Source organism: Danio rerio, chromosome 15 (genome assembly GCF_052040795.2).
Source record: "Danio rerio strain M-AB ecotype USA chromosome 15, GRCz13ab, whole genome shotgun sequence".
In the NCBI taxonomy this organism is placed as follows: Eukaryota; Metazoa; Chordata; class Actinopteri; order Cypriniformes; family Danionidae; genus Danio; species Danio rerio.
This window is the reverse complement of record NC_141035.1, coordinates 9,590,001-9,602,718: the sequence shown is the minus strand read 5'-3', so window position 1 is coordinate 9,602,718 and position 12,718 is coordinate 9,590,001. Positions and strand designations below refer to the sequence as shown.

The following is a 12,718-nucleotide window of genomic DNA, read 5'->3' as shown; positions in this document are numbered from 1 at the left end:
TGGACTATCCTGTTGTCTTCTCCCTGACAACAGCCAAAGTAAGAGTTCTCTAACAGATTTTCCACGCACTTCACATCAAATGAAAAATGCACATTTAAAATCTTTTTATGCAACATTTACATCTATAACAAGCCTTTTGAACTTCTACCCCTCGATGAACCCTTGAATCTACCCATACCACTAAACCGGTCTCCAACCTTGCCCATGTCCCCCCTCAATAGCCGAAAAGGTGTACATACTTAACTATTACAATTTTATTTGCACAGCAGTTGAAGACTATATAAAGTGGAACCAAATTGTTTAAGGACCTGCAATAGAAGATACTTGTGGTCCTTGGGTTTCATGTGCCTGTGCTAAGTTTGCCATCAGCTGTTTAAACTTCCGACGGGGTCCTCTATGGTCTGGACCGTCCTCTCCCTGACAACAGCCACAAAGTAAGAGTTCTCTAACAGATTTTCCACGCACTTCTTTGTTTTTCCCCTATCCCATCGCCCCTCTGCATTTTATAGCCGCACGCATTCTTTTATCCTCCTTCCGGAGCTCTTACGCCAATTTTTGGCTTGGCGTAATCTGAAATGGTGCTTAAGTGAATTTATGTTGTGCTCAGTGCATTAACTTCTGCTGTTTTTTGCCTTTATGTTGCGGGGAGCTTTTGTGCGTGCGGAAGAAAAAAGGGGAGAGAGAATGAGAATTTGAAACCCAGACCACGGACTAGACAGCCTATCAGTATTCAGCGGAGAAAGTGAGTGATGGAGAGAGAGAAACGGAGGAAAGAAAGGAGGAGGGGGTGATGTATCAATATTCTGAGTAGTGTTTGAGGGCAAGAAGAACGAAGCGAGGAGGGGTGGGAGAGGGGTGCGGGTGCGCGGAACAGTCCGAGCGGGTTTATTCGCTCAATGTTTTTTAGGCGAGCCAACCCATAGGGTGAGATGATATCGGTAGAACGCTTACGCTGAGGATGGAGACTGAAGTATGTGTTTGTCTGAGCGAAGTGTTGTTCAAGTCGAATGTGACGGAATCCTAGCCCAATGCTAGCCATAACTCCACTCTCCCTCTCTCTCTCTCTCTCTCTCTCTCTTTTACTCTGTGTGCTAATCAGCATTTGAAAGGCAGCTTTGACAGTGAGAAAGAAAAGTGAGGGCAGTGGGGAGGAGGGAGTGTAAACGAGAAAGAAACGAGAGAGTGAAAGAGAGAGAGAGAGGTAGGGGCCGTACAAGCATTTCTTTTATATTTACTAGCGATTGAGGGAAGAGAGAGAGAGCGAGGGACCGAGAGAGGGAGCGGGTGAAGTGACGACCGGTGCGTGCAGCTTTCCCAAGAGGAAATGAAAAGAAAAGAACGAGGAAAGAGAGAGAGCCAACGCAGGGAGCACGCCAGAGAAGGAAACAGACTCGCATCCTCCAACTCCAGTCATATCTGAGACGATCCCGCTTGGAAAGTGAGGGAGGAGAGAGCCGCCGCTGCTGCCGCTACACACACACACACGCACACACTCTTGCGGCTGCAGACCGCTGTGTGTTCGCCTGCTCTTTTGTGCCAGCAGCTGGGATTGTTCTTGGCCCCGTCTGACCCCCTTGTCACCCCCCGTGTGAGAGTGTGTGTTTGCATGTGAGCGCGAGGGGTCCTGGAACGTGGACTGAGTCGAAAGGGGAGGGTCACGGTTCGGGGTTGGGGGTTCTGATCGGGACAGGTCCAAGACTTCTAAGGAAGAGGAGGAGGGAAACATCTGCCACCCAAACAGCTGCTCGGAGGTGGACATGCACATCAGGTGAGTCCGTTTACATCAGCAAAACACAACTTCTTCCTGTTCTGGTCTCTATGAACACATGCCGGACTGTCACATCTGACAGCTTCAACTTTTAAGATATGAGCTTCTTCCCCCTTAAACTTGTTGATGGCTTTGCGCCTGCATGGGGGGCTCGCCTTCCTGGGAAAGTTTTTGGGAAAGACACTTTGCTCATAAGTGCACTTGTCTTTCCGCCTCAATGACGAAGGTATTGGGAGCGCAGGGGAGGAATGCTGGGGTTAATTGTGCGGACCGCCTCGGCTCGCTTTCAAACATCATCTCTCACTTAATTAGTGGATTTTACAAGATTAGTGTGCTTTGCATTGACGCTGTGTTCTGGGGAAGGTAGTGAATGGTAGGCGGCCGTCTTCTGATATCTGATGTCTTTGGATTAAACGGCTTCTTCTTAATGACTGGATTTGTATTAGGAATGAGGTAAATATTAACCTTTTCTTTCAATGGTGTGAGCTTAATGTGGGATTTAGCTCAGTTCGGCGTGCTTTTAAGTTTTAAACATAACTTTATTTGCTAAGAGTCTTTTTAAATTGCTAACTAATATTGAGGCAAGTGTAATAAATTATTAATATTATTTATTATTATTATTATTATTATTATTATTATCATCATTATTAAAAGTTTGCTCACAAAACTATTTGTACATGTTAACTGTTTGTATATATTAAAAATAGTATGTATTTTTAGACACACTTCTAAAATATTTTCACATTTTGCACAATAATAACTGTGCTATTACAACATAATTACAATGTACACGGTAACCAAATATTAATAAGTATTATTTTATAGATTAATTTCATTTATTTGTGGAATGGCTGTCAAACAGCTGAAACTATAGAGACGGAAATTATTTTGGCACTTTTCACCCTCACTATGGCAGCAGTTTCCAGGGAAAGAAACACAAAAAGCAAGCATGAGAAACTCGCTTGGGACTCTGCGGTTTTAGTTTAAGGAGAGTAGAAGTTAATTTGCCGTTTTCCTTTCGTTTTGCAGGTTGAGGATTTTGAAAAATAAATTAACATTAGTTTAAAAGTCCACCTGTTGCACTCAAAAATATATTTCGGCTGCTTGTTAAAACTTCTTATTTCAAATGAGCTGAATCAACTTAGTTCGTGATCTTTTTTTTAAGGACAACTTAATTGTTTTGTGTTCAATTAACTTACATTTTTATACAGTTAAGTTAACTCAACAGATTTGTGCTAGGACATTGTGTTAAACCCAGAATTTTTACCAGTTTGCTTATGAAATGTGTCTGAACACAAAAATGAGCCCTTTTAAAGCTTTTTTTTTTACCCTGTATCAGACACACTGTAAGCTTAAGACCATAATTGATAGACCTTTTTTGTACAGAACAGACCATGTGAAATAGTTGACCCGACAGCATCAGGAATGCCGCCTCTCTGGACTGTTTTAAGAAACTTCTCAAGACTTACCTTTTTACCGTTGCTTTTAATTTAGGTTGATTATTTTGGTTGATTTAATCATTCAATTTTATTGTCTAGATTTTATTGTCTCATTGTGGTGTTTTTATTGTTCTGCTTTGTTACTGTTTGCCTTCTATGCCTTGCAGCGCCTTGGGTCTGAGAAAAGCGCACTATAAATAAAAAGTATTATTGTTATTTATTATTCATGATTTATTATACTTGATATATGTTTATTAATCTAGTTTATCAGTAACACTCAAAAAATGTATGCTTTTTCAAACTACTTATTTAAAATGAGCTAAAACAACTCAATTCTTGATATTTCGTTAAGACAGCCTAATTGTTTTATGTTTAATTCACTTAAAATGATAGAAGCATAACTTTAAAAAGTTAACTTACAGTAATTCCTTCATGTTATCTCAACCCAAATCCATTGAGTGGATCACAGCATTTTTTACAGTGAAGTTTTCATCTTGCCTGAAACTAATTGCTCATTTTGACAGAAAAATCTTTTAATTTTCATTTACCCTCTCAAAACGTTGTTACAAAGTTAGTACCATTTCACAGTATACATATTAATCACAATAAAAATTGTGCATGCAAAAGAACGTGAGCCACCTATTTAGTAAACGCTGCACATCCAAAGACTGAATCCGCATATGCGTAAGACATCAGGGCATCTCTGAAGAGAACGTGAATTGAGAATTGATGGAAGTTCTGCAGGTGTGTACGATGGAGCTATAGGACCATAAAACACGCACGCACACACACACACTGAACGGGACAGACAGGCCTGGTGACAGACAGTGTCAGCGAGGTGTCAGTGAGAAGCTGTTGGTGTCACACTTGGTTGACCTGATCTGTGGTCAGGCTGTCCACTGCAGCCCACTGTGACTCCTTACATAACCACTTCCTGCCACTCACACGCAGATCTGCAGGGACACGCGCGGATATTTATATACTCAACATACACACACACACATATCGATATGCCCTTATAAACACACACACACACACACACAAACAAACAAGAGCCCTTGTCGATATACAGACCCTCACTCTTCTGCAGTCACTCAGATGGGATCTTACCAACTGCTTTTGACCTTCTGCACACTTAAAATCAACTGATAATCTGAACATCCACATTAAAAAGTGCTGGGTTCCACATAATTCCTTCAAGTTGTCCCAACATAAATCAATTCATTTAACTTAGTAGGTTTGTTTTTACAAATTTAAGTAGATTGAACATAAAATAATTAAGCAGTCCCTTCAAAAATCTCAAGAATAGCGCTGTTTCAGCTTATTTTGAATAAGTAGTTTGAACAAGCAGCAGATTTTGTGTGTGTAAAAGCATCCAAGTTTGACAGAAAGCGCTTTATGATTGACAAATGTTGTCTGTATATTTATGAAAGTGAATTAAGTGAGTATCAGAAAATATCTTTAGGGGTAGTTATGTTTAAGCCCACATTAAGCCAAAAGTTTTATGTGTGTGTGTGTGTGTGTGTGTGTGTGTGTGTGTGTGTGTGTGTGTGTGTATATATGTATATATATATATATATATATATATATATATATATATATATATATATATATATATATATATATATATATATATATATATATATATATATATTGCTTTAATACAGTTATGCTTATTTTCTCTATATATTTACATTATTTCCTCATAAACTCATCAATAAAATGCAAGTATGTAAAGATGTAAACATGTAAAGATGTAAACATGTAAAGTATGTAAAGTATGTTGACTATACACACTCAAAAAATGTCTTGTGCTGCTTGTTAAAATTACTTATTTTAAATGAGTTAAAGCAAGCTCTTAAGGTTTTTTGAGGGACAACCTAATTGTTTTAAGATCAATCCACTTAAATTCATAAAATGATTAAGTTAACTTAATCAATGTGTGCTGGGAGAACACAAAGGAATTGTGTGGAACGCAGCATTTTTTACAGTGCACTCAAAATCTTATATAACTTTTGTAAAACGAGCTGAAACAACACTATTCTTGAGCGTTTTTAAGTTGTTTTATGTTCAATCCAATGAAATTGGTAAAAACTAATGAGTAAACTTAATTATTTCACGTTGTCCCAACACAAATCGAACCCATCATTTATCATTAATATACTACAGCGTGTAGTATATAAATGGAATTGTTATATATAACAATTCACCAAAGTCAGTTCTCCACAAATCTAAAACAATATTAACAGGCATTTACATTTATAGTTAATATTGTATACAAAGTTTTTTTTTGCATGAAAGTAGCACGAAATGTGAAGAAATACAATTAAACTAACGCACAAAGAAGAGTACATCATGTAAAAGCGTTTAACTGATAACACTTTACTTTTACTTTTTTTTGTTTGATTACATAAGTTTAAATGAACATCAAAAATACTTCGAAACTATTTGTGAATCTTAACTAGTGTTAATTTCAACAACATTTATGTAATTTGGTTTTTAAAACAAAAGTTAGCATTCAGTTTTAACCGAGATATCAAAATTAAACAGTTGTGTGTGTGTGTATATATGTATATATGAAGTAAAAAAAAATATTTTTATTTAATTAATTAACAAATTATTTTGAACAGAGCAAGAAAATTTCCACATTATGTCTGATAATATTTTTTTTTCTCCTGGAGAAAGTCTTATTTATTTTATTCTAGAATAAAAGCAGTTTTTAATTTTTTAAAAGCCATTTTAAGGTCAAAATTATTAGCCTCTTTAAGCTTAATTTTACAGAACAACCCATCGTTATACAATAACTTGCCTAATTACCCTAACCTGCCTAGTTAACCTAATTTACCTAACCTAACCTCTCCGTTAAACAGAAATTGGGAAATATAATATAATAAATAAACAGGGGGACTAATAATTCTGACTTCAACTGTATATATAATTTTCTTATTGCAAAAAAATAAATAATTATAATTCTTCCAAAAACAGCACAAGCCGAACATGCCTCAAGTTTTATGTGACTTAAACAAAAGTCCTGCAGTTGTCCATGTGGAATAAAGCAGGAAATGTGCATCCTATATAACAATCATGAAGTGATCCAATGATTCTCACTAAAATGCAAATGGTGTTCTAATTCGCCCTGGTGCTTTTAATGAAACAGGCATATTTTAATGCAAAGATGTGACTGCAGTTTTACTTCAGGCTTCTCTGACATCACCTGTACGGCCGCAGGTGCCTGTTTGACCTGTTTGTCTGTTTTCAGGACTCATTCCCTGCCTTTAGGGCTGGTTATTATACTGTGTATGTGTTTCACATACACTGCGTTTATATATGCATTATAGTAAAATGAAGTCATATTTTGCAGTATACTGTTCACTTAATTGAAATAATCATAGTGAAATACAAATTTAAGACAGTTGGTATAGCAAATAGAAACTCTAACATTAAAAAAGGGATTTTGATTTTAACTTTCTAGACCTGTTCAGTTCTCTCAATAAAAAAAAAAAAAAGATTTTACAGCTGGTTCAAACTACTTATTTAAATCGAGGTGAAACAATCCAATTCTTGAGATGTTTTTAGGACAACTTAATTGTTTTATGTTCAATTAACTCAAATTTGTTGAGTTGACTTAACTTAATCGATTTGTGTTTGGACAGCATGAATTGATTGTGTGAGTGTCTATGGCTGTTTAAACGTTCTGATTTTTAAAGTAAATAAAATTAAATAAAAAAAAAAGCAAATAAAATTTTTATTTCATGTAATAAATTCAATTATGATGCGTACATGTTTTTTCATAAACACATTCATCATGATCTATGCTGGCAAGTGTAAGTTTGAGACAGCTGTTATAGTCTCTAGAAAGTTTTTTTTTTTATGTCAATTTAATCTTTAATCAATTTAATCTTATTTCTAAAAAAAGGCTTAGCGGCTTAGTCCCTTTATTAATCTGGGGTCACCACAGCGGAATGAATCGCCAACTTATTCAGCAGATGTTCCACGCAGCAGATGCCCTTCGATCTGCAACCCATCTCTGGGAAACATCCATTCACACTCATACACAACGTACAATTTAGACTACTCAATTCACCTGTACCGCATGTCTTAGGACTGTGGGGGAAACTGGAGCACCCGAAGGAAACCTACACAAACGCAGGGAGAACATGCAAACTCCACACAGAAACGCCAACTGAACCAGCAACCCTTTTGCTGTGAGGCGACAGCACTACCTACTGCGCCTCTGTGTCTCCTATTATTATTATTATTATTATTATTATTATTATTATTATTATTTAAAATGATAAAAACAACAACAAAACAACAATAACAACAACAACACTACTACTACTACTACTACTAATACTACTACTAATATTAATAATAATAATAATAATAATAATAATTATTATTATTATTATTTTACATGACAAAAACAACAACAAAACAATAATAACAACAACAACAACAACAACAACACTACTACTAATACTACTACTAATAATAATTATTATTATTACTATCATTATTATTTCTAAAAAATATTATTATTATTATGAATATTATTATTATTGTTACTATATTATTATTGTTATTATAATTATTGTTATTGTTGTTGTTATTATTATTAAATGACAGAAACAACAACAAAACAATAATAACAGCAACAACAATAACAACAATAGTAATAATAATAATAATTATTATTATTATGATAATGATTATTATTATTATTATTACATTGTTATAATAATAATAATAATAATAATAATAATAATAATAATAATAATAATAATAATAATAATTATTATTATTATTATTTTTATTATTATTATATTCTACCCTTAAAAAACAAATAATCAAATAAAATGATTTAACAACGGAACAAAATTTAATCCATCTATGCTGTATTATAGTTTAACAATTTCTTTAAACTCAAGTCTTTTTTATTATTATTTCTCTAGCACTTTCTACAATGTAAACAGTGTAAAATTTCATTAGTGTGAAACAAGTGGGCTTCATCAGGCACTGAATGCTCCACAGCATGCTGATTTGGTATATCTACATTCAAAAGACAAAAAGAAGCGACATATGGGGGATCTCAGAGGAGCAGTTCTCTTCCGCTCTGCGTTTTAGCGCTGCGGGTCAGGAGAGCGTGCGTTGGGTCAGTTTGATCTAATCAAATGAAGTATTGATTCCATTTGATAATTAATGGGGCAGGTGAAGATGAAGATGCAGCCTCCAACTCGCAGGATTTGAGAGGAACCTTGGACTGGGAATGATGGGAAGCCGCCAAGGTCAGCGGGCAAAACCACAAGAGCCGAGTCTAGTTAAATGCGATAGCGAGAGATAGAAACGCTGTTGACCAAAGCTGATTTATCAGCCTTCGAAGAAAACGAGACAACATCTGACTTCCTAATGCCGGACTTCAAATGCAGAGAGATGTGAAAACAAATTAGTATTCTGCGGAAACGGCTCCATATATTGATGGAAACCTACATGCAGTATATATATATTTATATTTATACATTATATATGTAATATGAGTGTGTGTGTTGCTCAGCTATTTGCACTTCAAAGATGCTGGATTTATAATTTCAGAAGCGAACATAATTGAATGTTACATGCAATAGCATCATTTCTGCAGTTACTGCTATTAGACAGTACCTTGAAATGCTCTTGCTTCAAAGAAATATGTAGAGATGCTAAATTATTGACATTTTCTTTTACGCATGACTTTGTTGTAATCTTTTAAAGCTGACTTTTCAGGCTTTCAAGATGAGTTTTGATGTCATACGGCTGACATATGACTTTGACTTTATAGCTTTTGTGACCCTTGCAGGAATATGAGTGTTCTCACAAGTAATTGGTGAAGATTATAGCAAATTTATCAGTTATCGATGCCAAGTTCACTGCAAAATAAATCGTTTTTACAGAAGAACAAACTGGACCTTAAGAATTAGATCGAAAAAAGAAGTGATTTCTCTATTTGAAACATATTGATTCTTTGCTTTTCTCTTCAGTTTGAAGAACAAAATGAATCACAGACAACATATCGAGAAAATAATAATAATATTCAAGGTCACCACAGTGGAATGAACCGCCAACTATTCCAGCATATGTTTTATGCAGAAGATTCCTTTCTATCTGCAACCCAGTATTGGGAAACACCCAAACACGCTCATTCACACACACTTATACACTACAGACAATTTGTGTTATTCAATTCACCTATAGTGCAGAACTTTAGACTTGTGGGGGAAACCAGAGCACCCGGGGAGAACATGCAATCTCCATACAGATATGCCAACTGACCCAACCACCGAACTTGTTACTGTGAGGCGACAGTGCTAACTACTGCGCCACCATGCCACCCCCATTTATAATAATAATAATAACCCCATAATAATAATAATAATAATAAAACCAGCTCTCAAAATATAGTTATTTAAAATGTTTGTTTGCTAGTAAATATAAGGAACAAATATAATTTAAAACTTTTTATTTATTTATCTATTAATCTATTATTTATTTATGTATTTGTTTGTTTTTTTGTTTGTTTGTTTGTTTGTTCTTTTATTTATTTAACTACTGTGCCACCATGCTACCAGATATAATAATAATAATAATAATAATAATAATAATAATAATAATAATAATAATAATAATAATATTAATAATAATAACATAAAATAACATAATAAAACCAGCTTTTAAAATATAATTATTTAAAATGTTTGTTCCGCTAGTACTTAAAATAAACAAAGATAATTTTAAACTTATTTATTTATTTATTTATTTATTTATTTATTTATTTATTCATTTATTCATTCATTCATTCATTCATTCATTCATTCATTCATTTATTTATTTATTTGTTTATTTATTTATATATGTATTTGTTTGTTTACATATTTATTTATTTATTCATTTATTTACTTATTTATTTTATCTTTTTGGCATTCAACTTTAAACATTTCTCTGAAGTTTTCCAACTTAACGCCTTCTGAAGTGATCTAACCAATGTTTCTCGCTTAAATTTTACTGAAGTGCTTTAAAACAGTTGGAAAGTAATTCACACATTTTTGAAGTGGAAATGTCTGTTCACAAAAGTTAATAATTTTAATGTCCATAACTTTAAAGAAACTAAATACACAGCTTGCTTTTAAAGTGACATGAACTGGAGCAGACGCATGTCATAAATGCAAAGTTTTTGTCAAGTTCTGTGGATTCAATTGCTATAGTTTTCTTCATAGTCATTGTTATTAGCGTGAACTTTATAAACAATGACTTGTTCATTGTAGAAAAATTTGTGTTCTACAACAAATAGAGAATGTTACGTTGATATTTACCATTGATCTGCAAAGTTTACATAAAAATGAAAAAAAATTGTGTAAAACCTATTTTACCCATAATAACGCTGCACACTGTAAAAAGCGATTAGTTAACTACTGGTAACACTTTACAATAAGGTCATATTTGTTAATGTTAACTAATGTATTCACAGTACTAATATAAACATTGAACTTATTACCGTATTTGTTTATGTAAGCTAGAGTTAGTTAATGAAAATAAGGTTGTTCATTGTTAGTTCATGATAACTCACAGTGCATTACATTGGATGTTAATAATGCATTAGTAAATGTCGATCCTAATAAATGCTGCGCAAGCTGTGTTCATACTTAGCTCACGTAAAAAATGGCCGTGATGTCAACCATAAAAAACTGTAAAACTGCTACGTAAAAATCCGCAACCTGGTTAACAGCAAATTTCCTTAATATATACGGCGAACAACTGTAAGCTGACTTTCCCAGAATTCCCTGCATAGCACATTACTTTTTATGCTTTTTGTTGACATTACTATGGATCTTTGTAGTTGTTTTCCCATCATGTACACTGAAAAAAAATATTCAAAGATGACTCCTTGAATTTACTTAATTTTTTAAGTAAAGTGATTGTAAATAATTTATTTTGAATTTAAACAAATAGTTTTTTTGTTTGTTTAAATTCAACAAAAATAAATTGCAACAATTTTGCAGACAACTTTTTTTTCATTGTTTGTACATTGTTTGTAGAGATTTATAATACATCTAATGTTGATAAACAATATTTATTTCATGACTTTAATTTTATGCGTGTTACCATACTGGTGTTTAGTAGCTGTGTGAATGACTGAGCACCTTCTTTACACTGATACACTTTCCAGCTTGTGGGAAAAATTAATTTGTGATGAGCATGGCTTCATTACATAACTTTTTCATCACCACTTTCGAAATACAGACATATTACCTCTATAAATGAATGAAATATGGCAGTTTACTGTAAAAATTATGAATTACTATTTTAATGGTGAAAGACTGGCAACCACAGCTGCCGTTTTTTTATCATAAATTTTACGGATTTATTTTTTACAGTGGTATATACTCAGGGCCGGAGCAAGCTGAACTGCCGCTCTGGGCAAAGGACGGTCACGCTGCCCTAAACCCTAAAGTGAAGATAGGGGTGGGGGGGTGGGGGTTGAAGCGTGGGTGGTGAGGGTAGTGTCGGGGACGCCGCCCTCTCTATTCTGTCACCCTAGACGCGAATAGAAGAGGGAGCGGGTGGTGAGGGTAGTGTCACGGACGCCATCCTCTCTATTCTGCCACCGTAGACGCGGATATAACTGATGCCGCGGGTGGTGAGGGTAGTGTCGCGGACACCGCCCTCTCTATTCTGCCACCGTAGACGCGGATATAACTTATGCCGCGGGTAGTGAGGGTAGTGTCAGGGACGCCACTCTCTCTTTTCTGCCGCCCTAGACGTGGATATAACTGATGGCGCGGGGATGAGGGTATAATGTTGGGAACGCCGCCCTCTATTCTGCTGCCCTAGGCGGCCGCCTAGGTCGCCTCTATGGAAGCGCCGGCCCTGTAAATACATTAACTAATGGAACCTTCTTGCAAAGTGTTACCGGTGCCTCTGTAACAATTTAGAATAACTATCCGTAATAACTAGTTAATAGATCATTAATAAACTGTTAGTTAATGAGTTATAAATGACTTGTTGAATAAAGTTATTAGTTTGTTAATTATTTATAACTGTTCCTTATAGATAGCCAATAGATAACTTATAAGCTGTTAATTAACAAGTTAGAAATGGCTTGTTAACTGTATTTTAATTATTTATAACTATACCTAATAAATTAGTAATAGATCATGAACAAGCTGTTAGTAAATTACTTACTAAAGAATTGTGTAAGTATCAGTTAATAGTTTCTATATGGTATTGGGGCGTTATTCCAGTTGCAATTATTCTTCATTTATTAACTGTTAGTAAATGAGGAGTAGTTGCAACTAGTATAACGTCCCAAAAACACAAATAAGCTAATAACTAACACTTAAATAATGTATTAACTCACACTTTACAGATCAGTTTTTTTATAGTTTGTTTACCATCTTTACCAGTGAAAGTTTGTTGAACTTTGCTAATAAAAGTAGCTTTTTTTCCTTGATTAGCACAAAAAAGGGCCAAAAGTCATGGG

At 34.5% G+C, this 12,718-nt stretch overlaps 1 protein-coding gene across 4 annotated transcripts in view; it reads left to right on the top strand.

Annotated features, from left to right (window-relative positions):
* The first annotated feature begins 1,253 nt into the window (after nt 1-1,253).
* npas1 (neuronal PAS domain protein 1) overlaps nt 1,254-12,718 on the top strand; it is a 92,326-nt gene continuing 80,861 nt past the window's right edge. The window contains exon 1 of one of the 4 annotated variants that reach the window (NM_001328383.2): nt 1,254-1,768. The gene's annotated coding sequence lies outside the window, so the exon portion shown is untranslated. Of the gene's footprint in view, nt 2,222-12,718 lie in introns of all 4 variants that reach the window. The other 3 variants (XM_087283071.1, XM_087283070.1, XM_087283072.1) reach the window with 3 other exon arrangements.